We start from the raw sequence: 18995 nt of genomic DNA on the forward strand, positions 1-18995 counted from the left end.
CCCACAAATTTTGATATGTTGCATTTAATTTTATTTCAATTAAAAATATTTTCCCATTTACTGTGTGACTTTATTTGGTCTTTGATTTTTATGACTATATTGTTTAATTTCCAAATATTTGGAGATGTTCCAGATATCTCTTACTGTTCTACAGTAGGATTTCTGTGGCTGTCGTGCTTACCCATACATTAGCCATTAATTTAAATTATTTTTTGGTTATTTTTATATTTCCCAGAGTCTCTTCCTCTTATGCTCTGCCACTGTAAGCCAGTGTTCATATCATATCTCTATTTGGAGATATCTATCTCTCCTTATATTTCAGGCTATTTGACTGTCCTACAAATTCAATTCTTTTATAGTTCCAAGAAAAGTTATGGTTTTTGTTCCATCTGGCTTTGTTTGTTTCCAGAGTAGGACTTATACTCTTTGAAGCTTTCTAAACCTAGGAAAAACCAAATAGATATGAGGTTTTAATGAATGAAAATGTGGGATTAGAAAATTGGACAAAAGGCAATGTAATTCAAAGAATTCTAATTGTCCAATTAAAAAATAATTTTGTCTGTAACAACAAAAGAGTTGTCACTCTCCCTGTCAATATTAGACAATGTGAGTGACAGAAAACCCTAAATAAATTGACTTAGAGGGGATCCCTGGGTGGCTCAGTGGTTTAGCACCTATCCATGGCCCAGGGTGTGATCCTGGAGACCCGGGATCAAGTCCCACATCCGGCTCTCTGCTTGGAGCCTGCTTCTCCCTCTGGCTGTGTCTCTGCCTCTCTCTCTCTCTCTCTCTCTCTCTCTCTCTCTGTCTCCCATGAATAAATAAATAAAATCTTAAAAAAATAAATTGACTTAGAAAAAAAGCAATTTATTTCTATCTCTAGATAGGAGTTGGTCCATAGCTGATATGGGGTGCAAGCATCAGGGACCTAGGACATTATCTCTCGCTGAGCCTCTCAGTCAGCATGCAGTCCAGGAGGGATGCTCCTACTCCAGCTCTGCATTCTACACAGTAGGAAAGAGAAAAGGAAGGGGAAACTCCACCATTCTTCTCATTATAAAAACACTTATATGATGTCTCTTCAACGTACCTGCTTGAATCAAATCCCACAGTTATTTGTCTATACTCAGCTACAAATAAGACTGGGACATATAGTATTGTCTTCATATAAAAGGTTTATGAGCCCAGCTGAAAAAAAAAGTGGCATTCTATTGTCAAGGAAGAAAGAGATAATGGAAACTTTTGGAGAGATTTGGTTTCTGTCAATCACAATTAGTTCACCTATGCATTTCAAAAGGGATATTTAGAGAATATATTTAAAGATAATAATCTCTGCAGAGTATGTAGACATTCTAAAACCATAAAGATCCTGACTTTTACTTATCTATGTGAATGGTTTAGTAAATGTATATGTTGTGTGTTTTAAATTTATGTGTGTCAATGTATTTTGCCATGGTTATAGCTAGAGTTAGAGTTTGATGATACTAGCAAATATTATCCTAATTAGGAAATTTAGTCTTCTCACAGAGCTTTATCATACTGAAGCCGTCACTCATATTTTTTATAGCAAACTGTCATTATTTCCTTAATGATACAAATATGAAGTAACCAAAATTTTAAATAATTACAGTAGAAGCTTACATTTTTATCATGGTAGCTGCAAAGATATTTTTGTTGTTGTTAGTACAGAAATCATACGATTGCATGTATGTATTATTCTGCAGAATTTTGTTTTCAATATACAATTTTTTTTCACTTTCTACAGTTAGAGGAAAAGAGACAGAAATAAAAGGTAAAAATAGAAGGAGATGATTAGGAGTTGACCAATGGCACGACAGTGTCTAAGCAAATATAAAATGTAGGACCAGTAAAAGTAAAACCAGATATTATTTTTGGCAACTAAGGTTATTCTTGTTGGCCACCTAAAGGAACCAGAGATCTATCTTGTTTTATTGCTAATTCAGAAAGTGTTATGTTTAGACATTTCATATATTACCAAAAAAGATTTGTAAAACAAAAGTAATTTATTGTAATGTAGGTAGTCCTTTCAGTCTATGCAGTTACTATGAGTTAAAACCTATTTGATTTATAAAACTAGACAACTACAATAATAAACACTTCACAAAATTATATATAGTGAGTTGTTCTTTTATTTAGATGCTGACTGATTTTCAAAAATGCATTTACCTAGAAAATATGTATGTGATCATCAAAGTAAGATTGTGTCCCACATTGAATCTTGATAGTGTTTGACAAATATGATAGACGGCCTAGAAGTATAAATGACAAGCAAGAATCAGGAATATAAGCATGGATGATCTATTTAAACATGCAAGCACGTTTCAACATAATGAATAAACTTATACATCAAACTAAGCCAGACACTTTTGGATTGCAAACCTATTTAGAAAATGTTTTCACTTTAGTCATCTGTTACTTCCCTCCATTGTTAAGTCAAAAGCACTACAGTTGAATTTTGAAACCAAATGAAATGAATTGAGAAGGACAAAAGAAATTAAATGATCAAAACCAAAAATGATTATACCAATGTTTGCTACACCCTGTCGTAAAGATAACCTTTGAAAACACATGATATAGAACAACAACAACAAAAAAAAAAACACTTAAATGGGTTTTTATTAAAGGTAGTATATAGATCTCCAAATTTTTGTGTTACCAATATAATTGAGCTATGATAACTCAGGCTTGTGTTAATCACTGTGCATTATCTCATTTAATTTTCACAAAAGTCCATTCTGCTTCAATTAATTATTTTTCTCTTCATTTGTTAATTTTAACCACTTTTGATAGAATGGCAGGGTAACTGTTGAGACTTTTTTCTTTGTTAATGGTACATAAAATAGTGATATGTCTTAAACAGTATGACACCTTAGACTCCTCAAAATAGAGTAGGGCTAATTTTCCATATATATAGAAAATGATGATTGGAAAAGCTCAAATAAGCCTAATCAAAGTGAAATAACTAACAAGCTTTAGAACTAAGTTTCCAACTCAGGATTTTGATATCTGTACGTATACACTTCATAAGTGCCCTATAATACTTTCCCCCGTATTATTTGTACATAATATTTCTAACATTAATATAATTTAATGACTACAAGGATTATTTTACCATTGTTTCAGTTGTAGTTAAGTAATTAATTCTAATAATAGTTACTACTGAAATGAAAATAAATGAACATTTTTATTCTTTTGTTATGTATAGATAATATGCATTATGTTACTTCTATTCTTTGAACTTGAAAGAGTATCAGTTATGACCTTTTACAAAAGATTACAAAACAAAATTATTTTTGCTACTGTAATGTTCATACTGATAGCATTTGGATGCTTGTGTGAAAAGCTTTTTTCATAATACAACAAAAAGTGCTATGTATTGTCAGAATTCACCTGTAAGCGATAAATTTGTTCAGCCATGCCTTAATCCTATGGCAAATTGTCCTGAAACTGTACCTGGAGTGAATATACCAATTTATTTTATACAAATATGCTTTACACCTATCTTTTCTCCTCTTTATGGATATTGAGGTAAAAATGAGGTCATTGTAAAAATAATTCACTTACTAACTTAAAAATATTCATTAAATGTACCTATTAAATTCTATATACAGTCTTTAACATAGAGGATACATTATTATTAAAGGAAAATGATCTATCTTCAAAAATAATCAAACTAGAAAGGGAATTAATTTTAAAGACTTTTACAAATGCACATATTAATGCAAATTCTGATATGTGCTCAACAGAGGAGAGGACACAATGGTCTGATAAACAATTATAGCAGTGACACCTCCTCATAGAAGAATAGAGAAGAGTCATGAAGGCTTCTGTAAAAAAAAAAAAAAAAAAAAAAAAAAAAAAAAAAAAAAAAAAAAAAACATTTAAGATGAATTCCAAAGCATGAGTAGAGATTGCCAAAGTTGAAGGGAAGTGTATTTCACATAAAATGAACAACTATGTAAAATCACCATGACAAGAGTGTCTCTTATGTAGCACTTCAACTTCTCTTAGCTTCGTCTGTTTCTTGCTCCACCAGCTCTTGTGTCGATCAGATCTGAGTGGCTTTGACTGACCTCATGCAGGCATTATCTAATTGTGCCTCATCTCAGACACCTGCCACGTGTTTGGTTCCAATCTGTGACTTCCCTTTTGCTGCCACTGGACTCTACTTATGGTTCATAAATGACCAACTTGTAAGTGCAGGGAGTTTAACACCTTCTGGGTCAAAGCTTTCACCATTGGTAATATGAAGCTCATGATTAAATTTCTCCCCACTTTTTCACATGTCATGGATTGTATGAAAACACTTGTTTAAATTCCTTCTTTTAGGTTGTCCCATGGGATCAAGAAATCAGTCACACTTAATGCAGACTAGCTTAATAACAAAACTTCATAACCTCTCCCTCATCTCCTTTGCTTTCTTTGTCCTGCTCCTGAGGCCTGTACTTCCTAATAAAGCAATAACACAAAGTCCTTTAGTTTAGTATCTGGAAAATCCAAGTTAAAAAGGGGATGTTCCCAGAAAGGCTGCTGTGTTAAGTCCTGGTCACATGAAAAAAAAAATCCATTCTAACTAGTTTCAGCAGAAAAGGAATTGTCTTACATCAGGTCCTCAGAGGGATCACAAGTTTTTACATCATATGGAGCACTCAAGACTTCTCATGTACAAGGAAGCCCGTCTTAGAGAATCTGACCAGCTTTCCCCAGGACCACACCAGTCGCCCGGTGAATGACAGCAGTCAATATTAAGGCATCCATTACACACGTGTAACACACTAACATGCCATGGTTCATCACTTGGGAAGCTCTAGCTAACAGATTCATAGGGAGGGCTGAGGAAACAATGCTAAGATGAACACTCAAGATGACTCCCAGAGTCATATGTGGAATGAACCATCCATGGGAGCTGCTATTTCTGGAACAATGTCAACATTGGAAGTTAAAGAAACCACTTTGCTCCATCAGGAAATTGCTACTATAGTTACCAGCTACCTATGGCTGGTAACTATACCATTTGCAGGAGGATAAAATGTGAGTTTCACCCTGTCTCTTCCCTAAGAGCAAGTTGTAATATATATTCATAATTCTATAACTAAACTGTAATGATAGATGGATGGATAGATGTACACAAACACACACACACACACACACACACACACCTCTCAAATACATATATATGTATACTAGAAGGCTCAAAATATACTGAACAGTTTATAGTATCTAACATAGTCCACCCTCTTGGTTAGTCAAAATTATATAAAAGCCTCTTTCAAAGAAAGTTAAAAGCCACTTTTTCTAGACACTTACCCCAGTGAATGCCATAGTATTCTTTGGGGAAGGGTAGAAGGTAGAAGGAAAGGCAGCCCCCGTGGCTCAGTGGTTTAGCACCGCCTTCAGATCAGGGCTGGATCCTGGAGACCCGGGATCGAGTCCCACATCGGGCTCCCTGCATGGAGCCTGCTTCTCCCTCTGCCTTTGTCTCTGCCTCTCTCTCTCCCTCTCTGTGTGTCTGTCATGAATAAATAAATAAAATCTTAAAAAAAGAAACACTTAAAAAAAAAAGAGGGTAGAAGGAAGACTGTGGTTCTTATGATGTCTGCCTAGTCCCTCCTCAAAAGTTTATGCCTCTCTTTTTTTCAAGGGGCTCTGAGTCTGTGAACTGACTCAACCTTGGGATTTGGGGGAAGGTTATGAATTATCATTTGACTTCATTTGCCATAGACTGTTCCCTTCATTCCTTCCTTTTTTACCTATAGATTTGAGAGGACTTTATTATTAAGTTTTCCAATGTCGGTCAGTCTTAATCCTCATAATCTTATGAGGAATTGGACTATGCAGAGCATCCCTCCTTAGTAAAACTTATTAAGCCATATAAGCTGTTGTTCATAGAAATGGCCTAATATCTCTTTCATTAGGAAGATAATAGTTCTCACTACAATCACTCTTTTAAATAACAGCATCTTCCTTGCCTACAAAGACCAGCTACATTTCTGTTCAGAGATAGGGTGCTTTCTCATCAGTATTTTGCAAAGTCTTGGTGGATGCAGTTACTCTAAATCTTCTGAGGGACCCAGCTGTGGGGCTGAATGAGTAGGTTGTATAGGATAAATATATTTTATATTCAAGTAAATGAATTTTTTGATTAACTCTTCTGTGTTTATAAAAAATGTCTAATGTCTTAAAATCATTTAGCAAGGTAATGTTTTGGTTTTGGCTTCAGTTAACTAACTTAGCAAACAATTAAATCCATTGAAGACAGAATCTTTGTTAAGTGTTCTGAAACTTGTGACTCAATCTGTATTATATTTCTCCCTCAGATTAGTAGCCTAACAATCTATTTTAGTGTCTTGAAAATTATTGTTTTTCATATATTTTGTATGAGGTTTTTTTAGGGGCAAGAGGGTAAGATTTTTTTCAAGCAGAAAACGTAAATCCACCTCTTGCTTCTTAGCCATTTTATATGGAAGTGGGATAACCTCATGAAGCAATTCTCTTTTTTTTATATCTAAAGGATCAACCTATATGTATCATAATGGGTGGATTAATGTGCTATGAGGAATAAAAGCAGAAAGATCAGTTTGGAGCCTATTCTGTAAGAAAAGGGAATTGAAAATGCTGGTTAGACTAGAAAGGTGACTGTGTTAATAGAGACAGAAATGATGATATTTTAAAGGTAGGTCATCATGATAATCATGAAAAGTAGTTTTCATCTTTTAAATTTTTTCACACTACCAGAAAGTAGTATAAATTGCATATTAAAAAAATTACAGGCCAATCTTTGTATGCCATAACTAGTAATGAGAATGTATTAAATACTAATGGGCTAAAAGTTTTTTTTTTTCATTAGATAGGAAGATTCAGCATTATCAAACTTGGAAACTTGAGCATTTATTGTAATGAAAGACGGGCCCTATTTTCAAAGACATTAAATGGGAAAGTTAGAAATTAATGGATTCTAAAAAACTCTCTTAGTATCTGTAAACTGATTTACTAAATTTAGAGACATACTTAAATGAGTTATACTGTACGCCATTACTCTCAGATAATAATGTATATATTTATAATTTATTGGCATCTCAGTGTTATAAATTTAACTTTCAGGATTTTTATTCATCATATCATAAAACAGAACTTGGAGTTTGAACTTGGTGATAAGGATAGCAATTTATTTGATTGCATATCCTCCAAGCCACACCCTCAAGCAATAGAGGAGATTATCTGAAAAATTTTATAATTCAACACTATATAAATTATATAAAATAATTCACAACAATAAAGGCAAATTATACATAATGGGGGGGGGAAATCCTATATTTTGAAGAAACTTAATAGGCAGGTAGATAGATCTATTTGTAGATGTAACAATATATACTTTCTAATAAGTATAATTATGCAGTAGCCTTTTTATATTATTGGTTTACAATTTAAATACTGATTTTTCTTATACCACACTTGAATAGCCTTTATCTCTAGAGCATTCATGACATTTTTTTTTCTTATAACTTCTCTTAGGCTGAGCAGTAACAGTTCTATCATTCTTTCTAATTTTTGCTACATGTTGCTTATCAAAAGTTCTTTGTTCTTCTTTAGACACCTTCTTAAGCAAATGTTGTTTCTGCCTTATAGCTATTTCAGGCCCCATTTGACCTGACACAAATAAGATATACTCATACTGCTTTAAGTATCCCCTTAAGTTCTTGCTTTATTTTAAAGAAAACTATGTAAAGTAGGTGATTTTTAAATATTTTTCCTATAATTATTTATACTCACTAAAATGTTGAAGTACATGTATATTTTTTAAATTGAATTATAATGCTTAAAAATAGTATTTTTATCCCTTTCTTTAACCCATTTTTTTCCTTATCTAATTATCAACTGATGGTTCCAGATTTATTTAAGGAGTGAGTTTCTATTGATTGAGAAGGAGGTGAGATATAAAATAAAAAATGTAAGATACATATGATCCAGAATATGAATATTAAGCATTATTTCCAATGTGATGCACTCAATTATAAATGGCACACAGAATTTACAGCCTCTTTTCACTTTGACTTCCACTAATGTCTTAAGATATTAAGAAGTCAATTACTTAAATAACCCTTGATTATTCAAAATGATAAATTGAAAGTTTAACATATATTTTAAAATGTGTGTTCTCATTTCTAGTGATAGCTTATAATAATTATTTCTGAACATTAAATAAAGATATTAAATTGTCTTTCTTTTAAATTGAATTAATATGAATTGGATTTAGATTCTGCAGGAAAAAAGTGCCCCCAAAGAATCAACATACATAAAATTTAAATGTCCTTAACAGCATACAATCTATCAGATCTTTCATTGGCTCTCAGCAGTTAACTTGGCTCATCCCAATTTGTTCTGCATGAATATGTACATCTCAATCTACACAATAAGGATAGTAACCAAATGTATTGCAATGTACATGACAGGCCCACTCAACCAAAATTATGTCCTTCATCTTCTACAACTGGTAAATGTCCTGTTACGCATTGCTGAGAGTGACAATTTGTGTCTATGATCTGAATGTAGAATCTGACTTCATTTAATGTGTTTACATCAATAGGTCTGTACATTTTATCACTTGCTGACATTTATCAGACCTAAATGCCATATACATTGAGGAAACTGTTTAATTGGAAACTGTGCCAAAGTTCTTTGCTGAGATATGTTCTAATTATACATTTAACCTGAAATTTGTTCCTGTTGTATCTTCCCTCATTTCATTGTCAACTACATCCAGTGGGGAGAAAATAAAATTGTACCAATATTGTACCATATATGAATGAGATAAAGACACAGAGATTTGATGACATTTTTAGAACGCAGATAACAGATTGCTCTATTTGGATAAAGCAGAATGGTGGAAGGTGCAGGCCTCTGAAGAGATGAAATTAGGCTTCCAACCTGTCACAAATGATGGTGAGAAGACAGGACTGCAACTCTTAGGAGGTATGTTTGAAGATAGTAATATTTGATTAAATAAATGTGTGTATGATAAAAACAAACAAAAAATAAATTCCAGTATGAACAGAATACATGGATAGACAATAAATTATAAAAAAATATTTGCAAAAAATATTTGCAATGCTGCAGATAGAGTTATTATCTCGAATTTATAATAGTACTTGATAAATGAAGAGTGTTAAATATTAGAAAATCTACAAAGTATCTGAAGAGGCAATTCATAGAAGAACAAATCCTAATGAAAAGATACTTAAGCTCATTAGTTTTTAGAGTAATGCAAAGTAACAATGAGTTTTTTTTTTTAACAATGAGCTTTCACATCGGAATCAGACTAGCAAAAATGTAAAACTCTTTTAACATATTTTTGGTGGAAGAGTTATGCGTGTACAAAGGTGTTGTCACATATTGCTCATGTAAATGTAAATGTTTACAGCTTTCTAGTAATAGTTTGGGAAACATATATGTAGGAATATTTTATTTAATACATCAACCTCATTCTTGGTAACCTATCCCACAGGTACAATTGCACCAGTCTGTAAGGACACAGGCGCAATTATATTATGGTGACATTGTAGTTACAGAGAATCCTGGAATGAAGTAGATTTCTATTGATGAGAATAATTGTAAAATGATAATATTATGGTGTAGTCACATATTAGAATATCATGCATGAATCAGAACAGTGAATTGGAAATATATCAAATGATTTGAAGTAATAGTATGTTATAATTGAATTAAGAAATGAACGCACGTGGGATGTCTGAGTGGCTCAGTGGTTGCGTGTCTGCCTTTGGCTCAAGTCATGATCCCAGGGTCCCAGGGTTGAGTTCCGCATCAGGATCCCCACAGGGAGCCTGTTTCTCCCTCTGCCTATGTCAGTGCCTCTCTCTCTGTGTCTCTCATGAATAAATAAATAAAATCTTAAAAAAAAGGAATGAACACATGTGCTGACTATAATCTCATTTAGAATGAGAATAAATCCTTAGTGTAAACATTTTTATAATTATATAATATTATAATATGTATATTAATGAATGTATAATTACACTAGCACAGAAAATGGTACAGAATATAAAATATCCCTACATTGATTGTGTTTTTGTGTTTGTGTTGAGTGTGGGTGTGAATGACTGTGAGGGATGTAAGGAAAAGGTGAGAAAAAAGGCATGGAAATTTAAAACAGTAAAAAAATCATAAAAAAACCCCACATCATTATGTATGATATTATGCCATGCATGGATTTACACAAATAATTGTGCAAGTAATGCTTTTTAAGAGGATATGGAAGAGAGTGAGCTCTTCAAGCTGAGGAGTTAAAGTGGACTGAACACAATTACCTTCTGATAATCCATTAAATATTGTCCATAATGTCACAACTACATGAAGAATGGGAAAAAGATGTAACAGACTAGAGATCTGATCACATCTCTAAAGGTAGATAACTGATTGCTCTTTGTGGATTAAGCAGAGTGATGGAAGCTGCAGACCTCTGTAGGAATGAATTAGACTTTCAACCTGTCACAAATGGTGGTGAGAAGACATGGATGTTAACTCTAAGGAGGGATGTTTGAAGGAACTGAAGCTACTTAGGGAAATAGTTCTGGGGAAACCACAATGAATCTCTATTTGAACTACCACCTTGTGGACTAATTATTTGACTTTTAACATCCACATACTGATTTAAAAAAATAGCATGTTAATCAAATAAAACAAGCCTAATAAAAAAATTGTGTGTTAGAGCCAATGGTTCTATAGAAACATAAAGTTAAGTGAGCATTTGTCCTTGGAACTTGGATGCATTTGATGTCCCATCACATTGCCTTCTATATCCTATGATTATTATAACTCCAATCATTTTCTTCACTTAAACTTAGAGATAAAATCAACTGCCTATATATTCTAAATATATTCACATAAGTATTTTATGCTAAATAAAACTTTTTATCGTAAAGATGTCTGAAAAGGAACTATTATATCAACATACTCAAATTTTGTATATACAGAAATTATGCATAACAAATGGTCAGTGTTGCGTAATTGGGGCAACATAAGTTAATTAAGGGGTTAATAGATGCCACTGCCACCAGGAAGAAAGTGAAAATTAAGATAATTCTTCCACATATGTCTTAGACTCTTTAGGATCTAATTGGGAACCTTACTATGATTAAAAGGGAGAATTTTTTTTTTCAGAGAGGAGAGGGGTGGGGATGAAAAACAGAATAAGTATGAAAATTAACATGTGTGTCTTCCTTCTTGTACCTTAACTAATCAATAATGTAATTAATAATGCATACATCATAACACTTAAAATAGGTGAGTTTAAATCACTAAATAGTTGCAAATCCCATTTAAAGTATGTGATTTCATATTCCCATATATGTCCAGCTACAGGCCAGGTTAATTCAGGAAAGGGTAGTTTTTTTTTTTCCTCTGGTATAGTGAAAAAGAATTTTAAAAAGACAAATCAGTCTTTAAAATTTAGATGACCAAGTAAAGTAATTACTGAAAAATGAGGACTTCATGAACAGCGTTTTCTTGGAGTGTACAATGGGTATGAAAATGAACTGGAAAGAGAAGAATTTGGAGTCCTGCTTAGTATATTCAGTTGAGACTATACGAATTTATTTGCTTTTGCTTTTGGATTAACTTTTATCTCCTCTACTAATCTGTGAGCTCGATGAAGATAAAGCCTGTGCATAATCTGCTCAGCAATATATTCCCCCTATCCAGCACATTGCCTAACCCTTAGCAGAGACCCAGTTCTAAAGTGGTAAAAGGATTAATAAGAAAACTGTAATATGACTGTTTGCCCAATAGGATGGTGTGAATCATCATTGAAATAAATGACCAGTACTTTGTGACATGTACCATTATTATTAGATGCCTAGTAAGTGGATATTTAAGTGCAATTATGTGGTTACTCCTTTGAAATTATTTAAATAGTCACATAAAGAGTAAAAGATCACATATTCAAACTAAATCAAAGTTATTTTTAAATTGAATGTAGATGTATACAGCAGGCTAAAGAGAGATATTAGGAAGGAGGGAGTCTCTAAAGCTAATAAGGCTAACTTCTGAAGTTTGCAAAAGTGTGATAATATAATAGCAAGCAGAAAGCTAAGGTGAAAGGGACAAAGTTTGAAAGAGATACCTGGTAATATTTCCAGCCATAATAAAATGATTTGGCTACATGATTATAAGTAGTTTATTAGAATTTAAGCTATGTAAATTCAAGGACATCATTCATCCTGATTTTCATTTCTACAGAAACTGGAAGGAAATCTGACAGGTATTAAATGCAGAATAAATATTTGTTGAGTCAATTAATTAAATTGCTCTCCCTTGCACATTACCTTAATTGTATATCTTCAATTTAGAAAAGAAGCTTAACTGTAATATATATGTTTAATAAGTATATATTACATAATTAAGTGTATATAGCTTTATATATAAATATATAGCTTAAATTATAGCATAATGAGTCATTTTTAATGATAATATTAAACATTAATACACTTAAATTTTACTTCTCTATTTCTTGTTACACCAATTTCATCTTTTTAATGTTGTTGATTTTGTTTATTACTCTATGGATAAATCAACTAATCCCTTTTCCTACATGTATTTTTACTCCCTTGGGCAATGAAATGGGTTAATGATGTGAAGATTTCAAGACACGAATCCCAATATGCATTACACATTAGGAAAACAAATATTAAAATGTGAAAATCATGAAACACTAAATTTTATCCTATGAATATTCCCATAAATATGTATTTAAACCACACTTCTCCAGGTAAGTCAATAAACATAAACTTCTTTACAGACACAGTGTTCCTGTAGTAGACTCACCTCACAATCTGTAGCAATATTCAATCTCTCTTCTCCACAGGTGAAGAATTTCATCATCTTAATAAATCCAGAAAGTAAGCAAGGATTATTTAAAATAAAGAATTATTTTTTTAAAAAAGAATATGACTTCCAATATTAAATTTTGATTTTATAAACATTTGAGAAATTAGATAAAATTATCCTTATCTATAAGTTTACATATTCTGAACCAAACTAGAGGATGAGACTAAATTTATTCTAAAATTGTGGGGTATTTTCTCCTGTTTTCCTTTTTGTTTGAAATATTTCTGGCTACAGATAAGTTTTTGGAGCAGGACTGAGTGGTGAGATTATATTCTTAGGGGAGTTCAGAGCCCTCAATAGCTGCTGAATGTTCGATAACTTCTGTTGAGATGCCTGCAGTGATGATTCAAGCTGTCAACAGGTGCTGTTAAGCATTAATCCCTAGATCCCTTACACTGAATCCTGGCACCCAAATTCAAATCAGTGGATGTTCCTTGCTTGTTTCATTTTGTTTTAGAAACTTCTCCAGCCCGAGGTATTTATATTCATTAAATAAATTTTGCTGACTGCCTGTAGATATAGCAGGTGCTGTGTTCACTGTTAATTCACAAAGATGAACAAAACAGTCTTTAAAGATAAGGAGCTAATAGATTTGTAGGAGGCAGACAAAAAAAATAAACATCTATAAAATGATATATAGGTTGGTATAGAGTTAGATACAGGATTTTTAAGGAAGTTAATGGAAAGTGACACATTTCAGGTTGGTAGGTAGTGGGAGATCTGAGGAAGACAAGAATGATTAAGATGTTCTAAAGCCCAAACTGAGTCTGAAATTTAAGAAATGAATAGTAATGAACTTGGATAAGTGGAAGTAGGAAAGATTAATAGAGAGTGGATTGCATGAAAGAAAGAAGAAAAAGAGAATAAATTTTACTTTTTTGCCATTCTGAGAGAAACATAAGATTTTTCTTTTCAATTAAAGATGAATGTCAAAGAGTTTGGTAGGGTTTATCAATAATCAACTGACTATTTACAGATTCTCACAATGAATGCATTCATCTTACACACACTTATGGTGTTCCCACTCTGTGAATTAGACATTATGCTAGTGGTGTGATTAGAGTCCTAAACAAGACTGACAAGCCCCTGCCATATTGGAGCTTGCATTTGAGAGAGAGTGACAGATAATACAATAAACAAGCAATTCAATCATATTTAATGGGAGTGGAGGGTTCGTTAGATTCACCAAGACATGCTGGACCTTGAGAAACATGCCAAGCTAAGAGCCAGAGGAAGAATATTCCAGTCATGGAAAAGGACAAACAAAACCCCTGTGACATAAATATCATGTTGAATTAGCTGTAATTCTCAGATTTTAGCATACATCAAATCACATGTATTGTATAACTGAAATGTGCTAAGAGAGTAGAATTAAATGCTTTATCACACATATACAAAAACAAATATGTGAGGTGATGAAATGTTCATTAACTCAAAGGGGGGAGCCCTTTCACAATGCATATGCATATCAGATCATTATGTTGTACACTTTAACTATTTTGTAACTTTATTTGCCAATTATACCTCAGTAAAGCTGAGGAAAATATCATATGGAAGACTTGTGAAAAAACAGTTGTTTGGCCCCTCAGCTAGAGTTTTTGAGACAACAAACTTGGGAGAGACTAGAGAATTTGCATTTCTGTAATAGTCCAGGGACTGACTATACTGGGAGAGCCACTGGGTTAGAGACATTGAAAGAGGTCTATGTGGCTATTGTGCACAAAGGATAATTTTATAAGCTGAAAAGGTTGAGAGTAATTCTATAAACTGAAAGTGGCATAGCAGTCAGATCACATAGACTCATACTGACCACAATAATTTGAATTTATTCTAAGTGCCATGTGAAGACATTGAAGGTTTTTCAGCAGAGTAGTATTATGACCCAATTTACATTTTAAAAGTATCACTCTGGTTTCTATTAATAAAATGTGTCATAGTGTTGAAAGAGATAAAAAAGAGAGACTTATAGAAAATCACTGTAGTAGTCTAGATGAGAGAGAATAGCTTTTTGTTCAAAGAATGTGTCAGCAAAAATGAATTTGCTCAAAGAACAAATGTGGGGATTGACCAAAAGGGATAATTTAATAATGACTCTTAAGTTTGGGGGTTGAGCATCTAGTGGCTCTATTAATGGGGAGAGAATAAACATAGAAGAGTTCAATAAATGTTCTCTTCCATTGTTAATGTTGTGAGACCATGACCACAGTATAGTAGTGTGTAATGTTGTGAGACCATGACAATATTGAGTTAGAAGTTGTGTAAAGAAATATAAAGATGATTGATTACCTGACAAGAGGATATTTTGTTCAAAGATGTTGATAGAATCCTGGTTATAGTTGTCTAAAGAAAAGATAAGAAAAGTAGGTAACTGAGGAAAATACCTGTTGGTAAAACTTTCAAGATGTATTTTTTTTTTTGGAAAAAAAAATGGACTAGTAACTAGAAGAAATTGTGGGTTCACTGCAGATTTTTAAGTTGAGAGATACCAAAATTAACTTATGTATTTGTGGAATTGGTCAGCAGAATAGGAAAGACTGATGTATGGTATAAAAGAAATAATGAAATCCCTGGAGAATGTTTTAGAAAATGGACTCCAAAGACAAGTGGAGACTAGCTTTTGATAGAATAAAGATCATTATTTTTCTTGAAACTGGAATCCAGATCGAAAATATGTTGCAGGTTGATAGTAAGTTTGTTAGTAGAATTAAGATAAAAGATCATCCATTTGGTTTCCATTTTTCTCAGTAGAATATAATGTAAGGCTATGAGTTGAGAAAAGATGAAAGAGATGAAGTTTGAAATAATTATCATGGATGTTAGACAGGTGAAATCATTTTGTAATTTTCATAGAATTTCATGGCAGTATTGAGCATTCAAAGTATGGAGTCATGAATTTAAATTGAACACATGTAGTCAGTGTTCACTTTACCCGATAATTTTGAATATTGAAATGAAGGCAGAGAGAGGAAAATACTTGGTTTAAATAAGAGTTAAGATTTTGCTTGTAGTATAACAGAGGAAATGAAGGGAAACAATTGAAATATGTAGAAGGGGATGATTATAGTATTATGCCATGGAATATAAGCTGGCAAGGTGAGAAACAATGACTAGAATAAATAGTTAATAGTAAATGATAGATCAATGGGTCAGGAGGTCTATGAACAGTTAAACTATAGTCATAGTTTAGGCACAGAGTCAGGGAACTAGAATATCAAATATACCCTTGGTAAAAATGTCCATATAATAATTAGATTCTCTTGAAATACATTTTGCCCCTCCAAAGTTCCAGTAAGATATGCCTGACAGCAATTCAAATGTAGCATCTAAACCCTGATGTGGAGACATGATATTGGGGATTAGTACTAAAGAGAAAAACAGAGAAGAAGAAAAAAATCAGAGAAAAAGGAAAAGGAGCACAATGATTCATTTCTTTTTTTTTTAACATTATTTGGTCATAAAAGTTTATTTTATAAATTTGTGTTCACCGTGTTTACAATTTTAACTACCCTCAGATAAATATTTTACCACTTCCCTTAGTAGAGCAGGACAGAAAATAAATGTATAGATATTTCTGTACATTATTTATCATTAAATATGTATATAATTAAGCATAAAATTTAACTATACCATGCTCATTCATTAGATAGTGCAAGTTACAATCAACATGATGAACTCATTTCTTGCCTTTCTTAATTTCTAAGATAGAAAGTCCTCTTGGGTTTTATTAACTGTAGTTTCTGAAAAGGCTTAAACACCAATAACACAAGATTGGTAAGTAAATGCTGTTAAACCTTTATTATTAAGTGCTTTGAACCATGACAAATGATACTGTAGAAGTAAAATTATTTACATGGAAATATTGTCATGATGTGCTACTGAGAGACAAAAATATTAGCTTGAAAAAGAGTTGGTGAAGTATAATTTCAATTTTTTAAATGTTTGACTATATTACTGTGTATGGATGTACATATGCATGCAGGGAATAATTTGGATACACACATATAATTAACAGTTATCTCTAGGTAATATAATATTAATTTAGTACTATCTTTTCCTTCCATACTTTCTATTTTCTCCAATGACTATGGGTTACTTAAAAAATTGGCAGGTTTATTTTTAAATCTTAAAAATAAAGTATTTTAAAAGCAGTTCTTCTCAAAGACACTATATTCCAGCAATTGCACTACTAGGTTTTTACTGAGAGGACACAAAAATACTAATTCAAAGGGATAAATACACCCAATGTTTATAGAAGCATTAGCAACAATTGCCAAGTTATGGAAAGAGCCCAAATGTCCACCAACTAATGAATGGATAAGGAAGAGGTGATATACATATACAATGGACTATTAGCTACAAAAAGAAAGAAAGAAGAAAGAAAGAAAGAAAGAAAGAGAAAGAAAGAAAGAAAGAAAGAAAGAAAGAAAGAAAGAAAGAAAAAAAGGAATGAAATCTTCCCATTTCCAGTGATGTGTATAGAGCTGGAGAGTATCATGATAAGCAAAATAAATCTGTCAGAGGAAGACAAATACTAAGTGATTAGTACTATGATTTCACTCACATATGGAATTTAAGAAACAAAACTAATGATCCTAGGGGGAAAAAAGAGAGACAAAACAAGAAACAGACTCTTAACTATAGAAAATAAGATCATCGTTACCAGAGGGAAGATTGGTGAGGGAATGGGTAAAATGGATGATGAAGATTAAGGAGTACACTTGTGAGGAGCACCAAGTGTTGCTCGAAGTGTTGAATCACTAAATTGTACACCTGAAATTAATATTACATGGTATGTTAACTAACTGTAATTTAAATAAAAACTAAAAAAAGATACTATATTCCTTACTTGACTTTGATCTCCATATATTATACTGGAGGCTTTGCTCCCCAAGCCATGCTAATCAAGAGATTTTTATATCCACATTAAAAAAGTAGTATTCAGGGCAGCCCAGGTGTCTAAGCGGTTTAGTGTCATCTTCGGCCCAGGGCCTGATCCTAGAGACCCGGTATCGAGTCCCCACATCGGGCTCCTTGCATGGAACCTGCTTCTCCCTCTCCCTGTGTCTCTGTCTCTGTCTCTCATGAATAAATAAAAAATATTAAAAAAGTAGTATTCAATTGAAAAGTACTAAATATATGTGAGTATTTCTCTATTAGGACAGAAATGATATCTCATGGGAAATACACATGGGATTCATGTGTACGAATCCTTTCCATTCCATATTTCTTATTCAGCTTCCAGAATTATCTTTTCTGTCATCTTTTCTGAAAGATTTAAAGAAATCACAATCACTGGGAAAAAAATGAGTTGCCTGAAAAGATTCTCTTATCTATAGAAAAAAAGAAAACATAAAAAAATTAATACAAAGCATTCTGATAAGTTCTACTGTATAAATGAAATGTTCTTTTGTTTGTTATTTTTTTTCACTTAACTGAATACTTTCTGAACTTTCTCTTTTCTTTTTCAGATTGTATTGTTGTCATTCCATTTTATCACTACACTGGTACTCTAGAATTATTCCATAAAAATCTATGATCATTCTATACCTTGCTTGCTTAGTATCAAATTAATGTTATATGATTTATTTTTGTCATAATGTTTTAATGTCTACTTTTAGTCATTGTCTCTTCTACCTTGGGTCATAGGATGAGCCAAAAGTCTTTGAGTTTCCAAAACTACCCCAGTTGAGCTTGTGGTAATATTTTTAGTTTTAAATTGCAGTTCATGATCATAGAGATTTTATTTTAAAAGTCATGTAACCTTTTTTTTCCAAATAAACTCTATGGGAATTGGGAATATACATGCATAAAAGCACCATGTAATTCATAAAAGTTTATTTATACATTCATATTCATTGTACATTAATTATTTCAACCTAGATTTGCTTTGTCTAGCACAACTTTGACCTAAAACATTGCTGTCCTTCCACAAATGTCCTCTATTAACCATAATTTCATCACTACAAGAAGTTTACCAATGTATTAATACACAAAATGATCTCTTCCTTAAAACGAAATATCAGTTATAATAAAGCATAATGTTATTTATCATTATTTATCAATCAGAACAAGAG

Source organism: Nyctereutes procyonoides, unplaced genomic scaffold, assembly GCF_905146905.1.
Source record: "Nyctereutes procyonoides isolate TBG_1078 unplaced genomic scaffold, NYPRO_anot_genome, whole genome shotgun sequence".
Lineage (NCBI taxonomy): Eukaryota > Metazoa > Chordata > Mammalia > Carnivora > Canidae > Nyctereutes > Nyctereutes procyonoides.